The sequence below is a fragment of the Aphis gossypii genome, chromosome 1 (assembly GCF_020184175.1).
Source record: "Aphis gossypii isolate Hap1 chromosome 1, ASM2018417v2, whole genome shotgun sequence".
In the NCBI taxonomy this organism is placed as follows: domain Eukaryota; kingdom Metazoa; phylum Arthropoda; class Insecta; order Hemiptera; family Aphididae; genus Aphis; species Aphis gossypii.
The window spans coordinates 41,474,580-41,481,085 of record NC_065530.1 but is presented as its reverse complement, the minus strand read 5'-3'; the positions used below and the strand labels follow the sequence as shown (position 1 = coordinate 41,481,085).

Below are 6,506 nucleotides of genomic sequence, written 5' to 3'. Positions count from 1 at the left end.
AGATGATCCACAAAAATAATATAGTTTGAAAAGAATAAGTATTTTAATTCAAGATTCTAAACAAGTGTTTGTAGCCCTTAGTAAAAATTACTATTAGAGCCACTTAACCACTAAATTTTCTTTAATTATTATTTCAGACAGCTAATGAATTGCATTACTACTATATATTTGAGTAATATTAAAACGCAATTCATCAAAAATAAGTCATACTGCAGAAACCATAAAATCTATAAAGTATATAAAGACAATTATTCTTTATAGATATTTTAAGTTCAAATTTGGACGAAATCATTTATGTAACAATAATAATGATGTTAATTATTTTGTTATTATTTAAAAACGTTGCTTTTATTATACGCAGTGATATTTTTGATCAATTTTAGGATATTTATTTCTTCTATTTTACGGTATTTATAGAAACATGTTATTAAACTTCGAGTTATTTAAGTTGATATACCATGGTAACATAATTTATATTACTAATTATTAATTAAACACTTATAATATAACTAATATAAATAAATTTATTTTCGGGATAAATTATCTTTTTTTTAAGCATAATATTCTACAATTCACTCAGTTTTTAAGAACTATTTTTTTTTTTTTTTTTAAATTGTGCATTCATGGATTAAATCTTTTTAGCAAATTTATTAAACAAAAATGAAAAAAAGAATTAAATGGTTAAATCGAATGTCTAAAATAGCTCAATATAAGCTAAAATATTTTAAAAATTGTATTATGTTAAGAAAAAAATAGCATAAATATTTAATAATACATAGTAAAAATGTTAAGTCAATGGTTAATCCTTTGTCTTTTTAAAATAAAAATAAAAAACAAAGACGATTTTGTTGAAACTGATGTTGCGTAAATAATCTCCTTTTCTATCAGCGCGTTTATCAACTATTAAGAAATTAAGTAAGAATTTTCTACTTTCGACCTTTCAACATTTCAAATTGATCAAACTTGCAAAAACCTTTAAAGTTAAAGATTACAGAAAAAAGTCTGCTCCAAAACGCGATGATAGGATAGCACACAGAAAAAATATAACAGCACATTTATTTCTTTTTGTTCATCCAGAAGTTAAGACGTACAATTTTTATACGTATACAAAGTATTATTATAAGTCTAAAAAATCATGGGTTTTGGATACAGGCACGTATACAGGGAGGTAGGGGGATTCAGGTATTTTTCTGATTGAACTCCGACAAATAAAAACAATATTATACAATAAAGCTTTTTTTTGTTTAAGTCTGCCACAGTTCACGAGAAAGTCAGCCTAGTATCTACAAACACTTTTTATATATCAGTTTATGTGTTATAATGTACCTATCTAAACAACTTAAAGATAATTTTTAATTTCATTAATTCAATAAAAAAATACAAAGGAATATTAAATTTCCAAATATAATATTATATATTATTTTAAATCATTTAAATAAAAATATTGTTTAATGTACTTTTCGTAATAAAGCGTCATATTACAATACTAATTATTGTCATTTAAATTATATTATTAGAAATTTATTGGGTTAAAAATATATTTTATTTATTTTCTAATTTCTTATCATATTATTCTAGCTAAGTTTTACATTAACGTGTTCATTAGACCAATTTATTCCATAATATAGGTAATAGTTTATAATAAAAATAAAGTTTAGTTCAATAATATTATGCTATGTGAGTAAAATAATAATATTATGATATTCTTATTATTTTGCAGTTTGTTATAAAAAATGTAGTTTTAATAATTAATTTATAATTAAATAAGGTTTTCACTGATAATGTGTAGACAAGTAATGGACAGATATTTTGAAAACAATATTTCTTAAGTATTTAAAAAAAAAAATTAAGTTCGACATATACACAACAAATATGAAACAGTATAATGTATTCTATTGTAATAATACATTGTGAAATGTATCTTTTTCCAATTTCTTATTGCGTACCCTCATTCTTATAAAGGTTGCTCAACTTTTGTGAGACTTGCAATATGATTTATTGGAACAAAAAAAAAAAACAACAGAATATAAAAACATCGCTAATATCCATCAGATGACTGGATACCCTTAGTACCTAACTATTAAGTTTTTACAGCCTTCGGGAACTCATAAATTGTAATTCTCAACATAATAATCTATGTTTTATAGTAAATATTAGTTACCAATTTTTTGCTTGAAATAGTTGTCATGGACTGATCATAATCGGACAGCCAAGAAATCTATTATACATGACACTTGTGAGATAATAATAAAAAGAATTAATAAATTACTTACGGATTATGAATTAATTCCTAGGTAATATTATAACACAAGATAGATAGTAGTAATTACAAGCATCTCTAGCAAAATTTCGACTACTGAATATTGGGCCTGAGGAGTCAAATCCACTAAACAAACAAATGAAAAAATAGCGTATTGAACAAAATTAACATAACAATGTATAGGCATAAAGCCAATGTTATTATTAATATCTCGGTACCAAGCCAATACTAATATTTTCAGTTATTAAAATCCATTTACAATTAATACTGTTTTATTTGAATCGTGTTGCTTATACATGAATCACACAATATTATCATATTTTATCGTTTATGTTTGATTCGTGAAATCCAATATTTTGGGGTATGAGGCCCCTTCATATGTACAACCCCTAAACGTGTGCTACTAATGTGTAAGGTGTACTTAAGATTAATGTTACTTGGTTCACGGAAACGAGAAACGAAACTGTGGGATATTTCACGTACCACCGCTGTCCACCCTGTTAACCGTTTTTTTAAATGATCGGAGGAGGAGGAGGCGACGGCGGCGGCGGCGGTAGCACATCACTATTATGGCAGAGATTGACCTGTTGGTTGTCGGTCGTCGGCGCATTAGGTGTGCTGCGGTTGGTGAAACACGACATATAATTTAAATTTAAATAACATATTTTAACACCTATTTATAATATAATAATAGTAAAATAGCATTTTGTATTCTCGCTGCGAGTGTGCAGGTGGTCGTTGTTTCATCGGGTCCGCGAATGAACGATTTCATATTCGAGTTTTTTTTTTGTTAATTGTTCGAACTGCGGCAAATTTATATTAATGTATTAAAGTAGTTATTGTTGGTCCAGAGGAAAACGTTAAGAGTGACGCATTGCCAATTGGTGGATTTTTACCGAGCCAAAACCGTCTGAAGAGGACTTCTCGTGTACATAACAATACTATAGGTAGGTAACCCACCGCTGTATTTTATCACCAGTTTTACGAGAAACGCGCTCTCTCAACCAAATGTCATATAGTATCATTGTCATCGTTGTTGTTTGGCACTGTATGCCCAAAAGTATAAAACATTCGGGATGATGAGCCATAAATCGGGCACAAGTCCCGCATTGATGAAATAAAAAACGTAAACACCGCATAACGATCGGTTGGCTATAATAGAATGAAAAAATGTGTGTCAAGAATGTGACTGCGTTAATAAAAATAATAACGCCAAGTCGCGAACGACACTATACCCACAAAGAGTACGAATTATTTTAGATCTTCGGGCCGTTTCGCGTGGAAGACTGGCAAAAGCGAAATTGCAGTATACATAATGTCAGTAATAATAATACTCGTAGTAATAAGTTGCGTTTTTAATGTCGTAATAAAATGATAAAAATTAAAACGGAAGATCCTGCAATGTTTTAGACATATTATGTCGCGACGAACGACAAACGACCTTAAAATCGCGTTTTAATCATTTGGACGTCGTCCGCCTGTGATATAAATAAAACACTAAATATCTTATTTTGTCCTAATGAGTAATGATAGCAGTTGCTGTATTCTCTAGATTGGTAATGTATAGGTATATTTTCTATAAAATATATCTCATAATTTTAGTTATGAGTTATGATTCTTTTTTTTCTCAATCATAATTGTAACATTAATTATGATAACAACGCATGTAATAAATTCGTCGGGTGAATGCCCGGGTCATAATCAATTTACATTTAATTGGTCACTGTCATCCGGTAAACACGGTGCATTTATAAGTTTAATAAAGTGACACTGGTTGTATATACTCGGATTGTACTTCATGCACTTGAACACAATGCTGATTTCAAAATCCAAAAAAGTTATTTTCCAACATCGATGTAATTTATGTTTTGCGAATTGGAAGTTGTTAATTTTATGATATTAGTGCATCTATGTATACATCATATTTTTTTCATGTGAGACAACTATGTAGTGAGAGGGTTGCTGTCGTTTCCTTCAAAATACTGTTAACATTTATTTTCAATGTATAATATGTCAATATCACACATATTTTAATATATGAAGTTCGGATAAAAAACAATTCCATTAGACGTGAAATGTGCAGATAGTGCATAATAAAGTGTGCCCATAACCTGTTATACCAGAACAATCATCAATCATTATAATTGATTAAGATCAATTTTTACAATTGTATGTATTTTTTTAATCATTAATGGTGTTTATATTTTTTTGATTTTTCCATTTTTTTAATATGTTTTTATACATATTATATCATTTCGACCTTGAAAACGATGACGTTCAGATTTACATAATATTATTTGGTTGTAACACAAACATATGCGAGTGAAAATACAACTATGAAACGCTGTAAGTTTTATCTCGTGACGAAGAGAAGGTATAATAATGTGTGACCCTGCAACGATAACTCGTGAATGTGTTGTGTGTACTATGTATAAATATTCAAAATTTCAGAACCGCCGAGAGTCGCATGAACAACTGTTCTACATCTACCATCGTCTATAATATTCGTGTACATTGTTTTATGTGAATGTGTATGTGAAAGTGTATAGAAACAGGAATGTTCGTATTCTATGGCTGTTATAAAAATATCTGAACCGGTTTTCGAACCTTTGTGAAGACATAAATAGTCAGTATTATTATGTATTGACTACATCTAACCTAACCAAAATGTAGAAATTAGAAATAAACAATAATTTATTATTTTTATATTTTTAATCATTATTTCAATGATATTATCTTAAAAAAATATAATATTATCTAAGTCGTGAAGATCCAAGTCTTAAGTTAAAACCGGTATCTGCTATAACATACATACCGTGTAATATTAATACTAGGTACCATTTATATACTACGAGCTTACATTAATTTATGTCACGTCCTTGATTGTATCCGAAAGATGAAAATTTGTTGATTCATTCTATAAAGTAGGTAATAGTCAAATAAGATTTGATAGTTTAAGTCTTATAGAGAATATTACATGTTTTTAATGGAAATAAATTACATAATTCATAATACAAGCATTAAACACACTAAAAAATAGTTTTAATTGGTTCTCATTCATTTGATTTTAAAATGTAAATTTATTTTGACGATTCAGTTAATATTTTAACATATTATATAGGTAATCTGATAATATGATTATTTGTAATCAATAATCATATTTTAATGATAAGATTATTGTTGCTTCTAATAGAAATTTTTTTGCAAAATTGACAATTTACACGGGTGGGATGATTTTTTTCTTGAAAGTTAAGATAATCAACTTTTTTTCGGTCAAACTATAATAAGTAGATTGTAGGGCATGCTAATAAAAATAATCAGTTACCAATAACACTCAGCTTTGGATTTGACGGTAATTAACTTCAAAGAACTAAAGTTCAAAAAGTAAATGGCGTTGGTTAGAAAGAATAAAAAACGAAAATAGGGTACTTTGTAAACTACTGATCATAAACTAAATTTTTTCTTTACTTTTATTTCACGTTTTCTTCCGATTTTTCAAAAAAAATACTGCAAAATGTGCTGCTTAAGCACAATTTGCGTTTTGTTTCCAATCATGATAGGTGTGCTACATGAAACGTTGAACTTCTTTTAGTTTCCAACAAAACTGTTAACTAAATAAATGTTTAAAAACACGCAATTGTTAAACCATATACTGACTATATAAACTATACTATAATAAAGCAACAGGGGTGGCCAAACATGAACGTGTTAGCGATAAACACATTGACAAATACAATTATATTAAGAGTCAAAATGTTTATAAATATATTTTATTTTATTTTATTATTTATTTTTATTTACATTTTAACAAAAAATTTAAATTAATTACAATAACAAATAAATTTTGGTTTTATAAATAAAACCTACCTTCATTTAACTATGACAAGAACCTCAAATATTAGCCAACCCACTATATTGTACCTATATTAATATCCATTGCTTCGTCATAATATATAAAATCTAATAAACATATTATATATATTTATATTTCAGAATGTCACTCATCATAGAAAAACAAAGTGAATAAAAATAATATAGGTACTTAATAATAATAATATATCTACTAAATATAGTCTTTAAGCGTACAATTTCTAGAGTCAAATTGAATAAAATATTGAATTCAGGACAATGGACTTCAAATCTGAAATTTTAAAATGTTTCTCATTTTAAACGATGACTTAATTATTATTATAACTTTGCTACTATACTACTAGCTATAGCATTCAAATAATTTATATCTTACTTA

At 27.4% G+C, this 6,506-nt stretch overlaps 1 protein-coding gene across 1 annotated transcript in view; it reads left to right on the top strand.

Annotated features, from left to right (window-relative positions):
- Nucleotides 1-2,840: 2,840 nt before the first annotated feature.
- LOC114123376 (uncharacterized) overlaps nucleotides 2,841-6,506 on the top strand; it is a 43,396-nt gene continuing 39,730 nt past the window's right edge. Inside the window, exon 1 of the mRNA XM_027986319.2 lies at nucleotides 2,841-3,207. The gene's annotated coding sequence lies outside the window, so the exon portion shown is untranslated. The remainder of the gene's footprint in view (nucleotides 3,208-6,506) is intronic.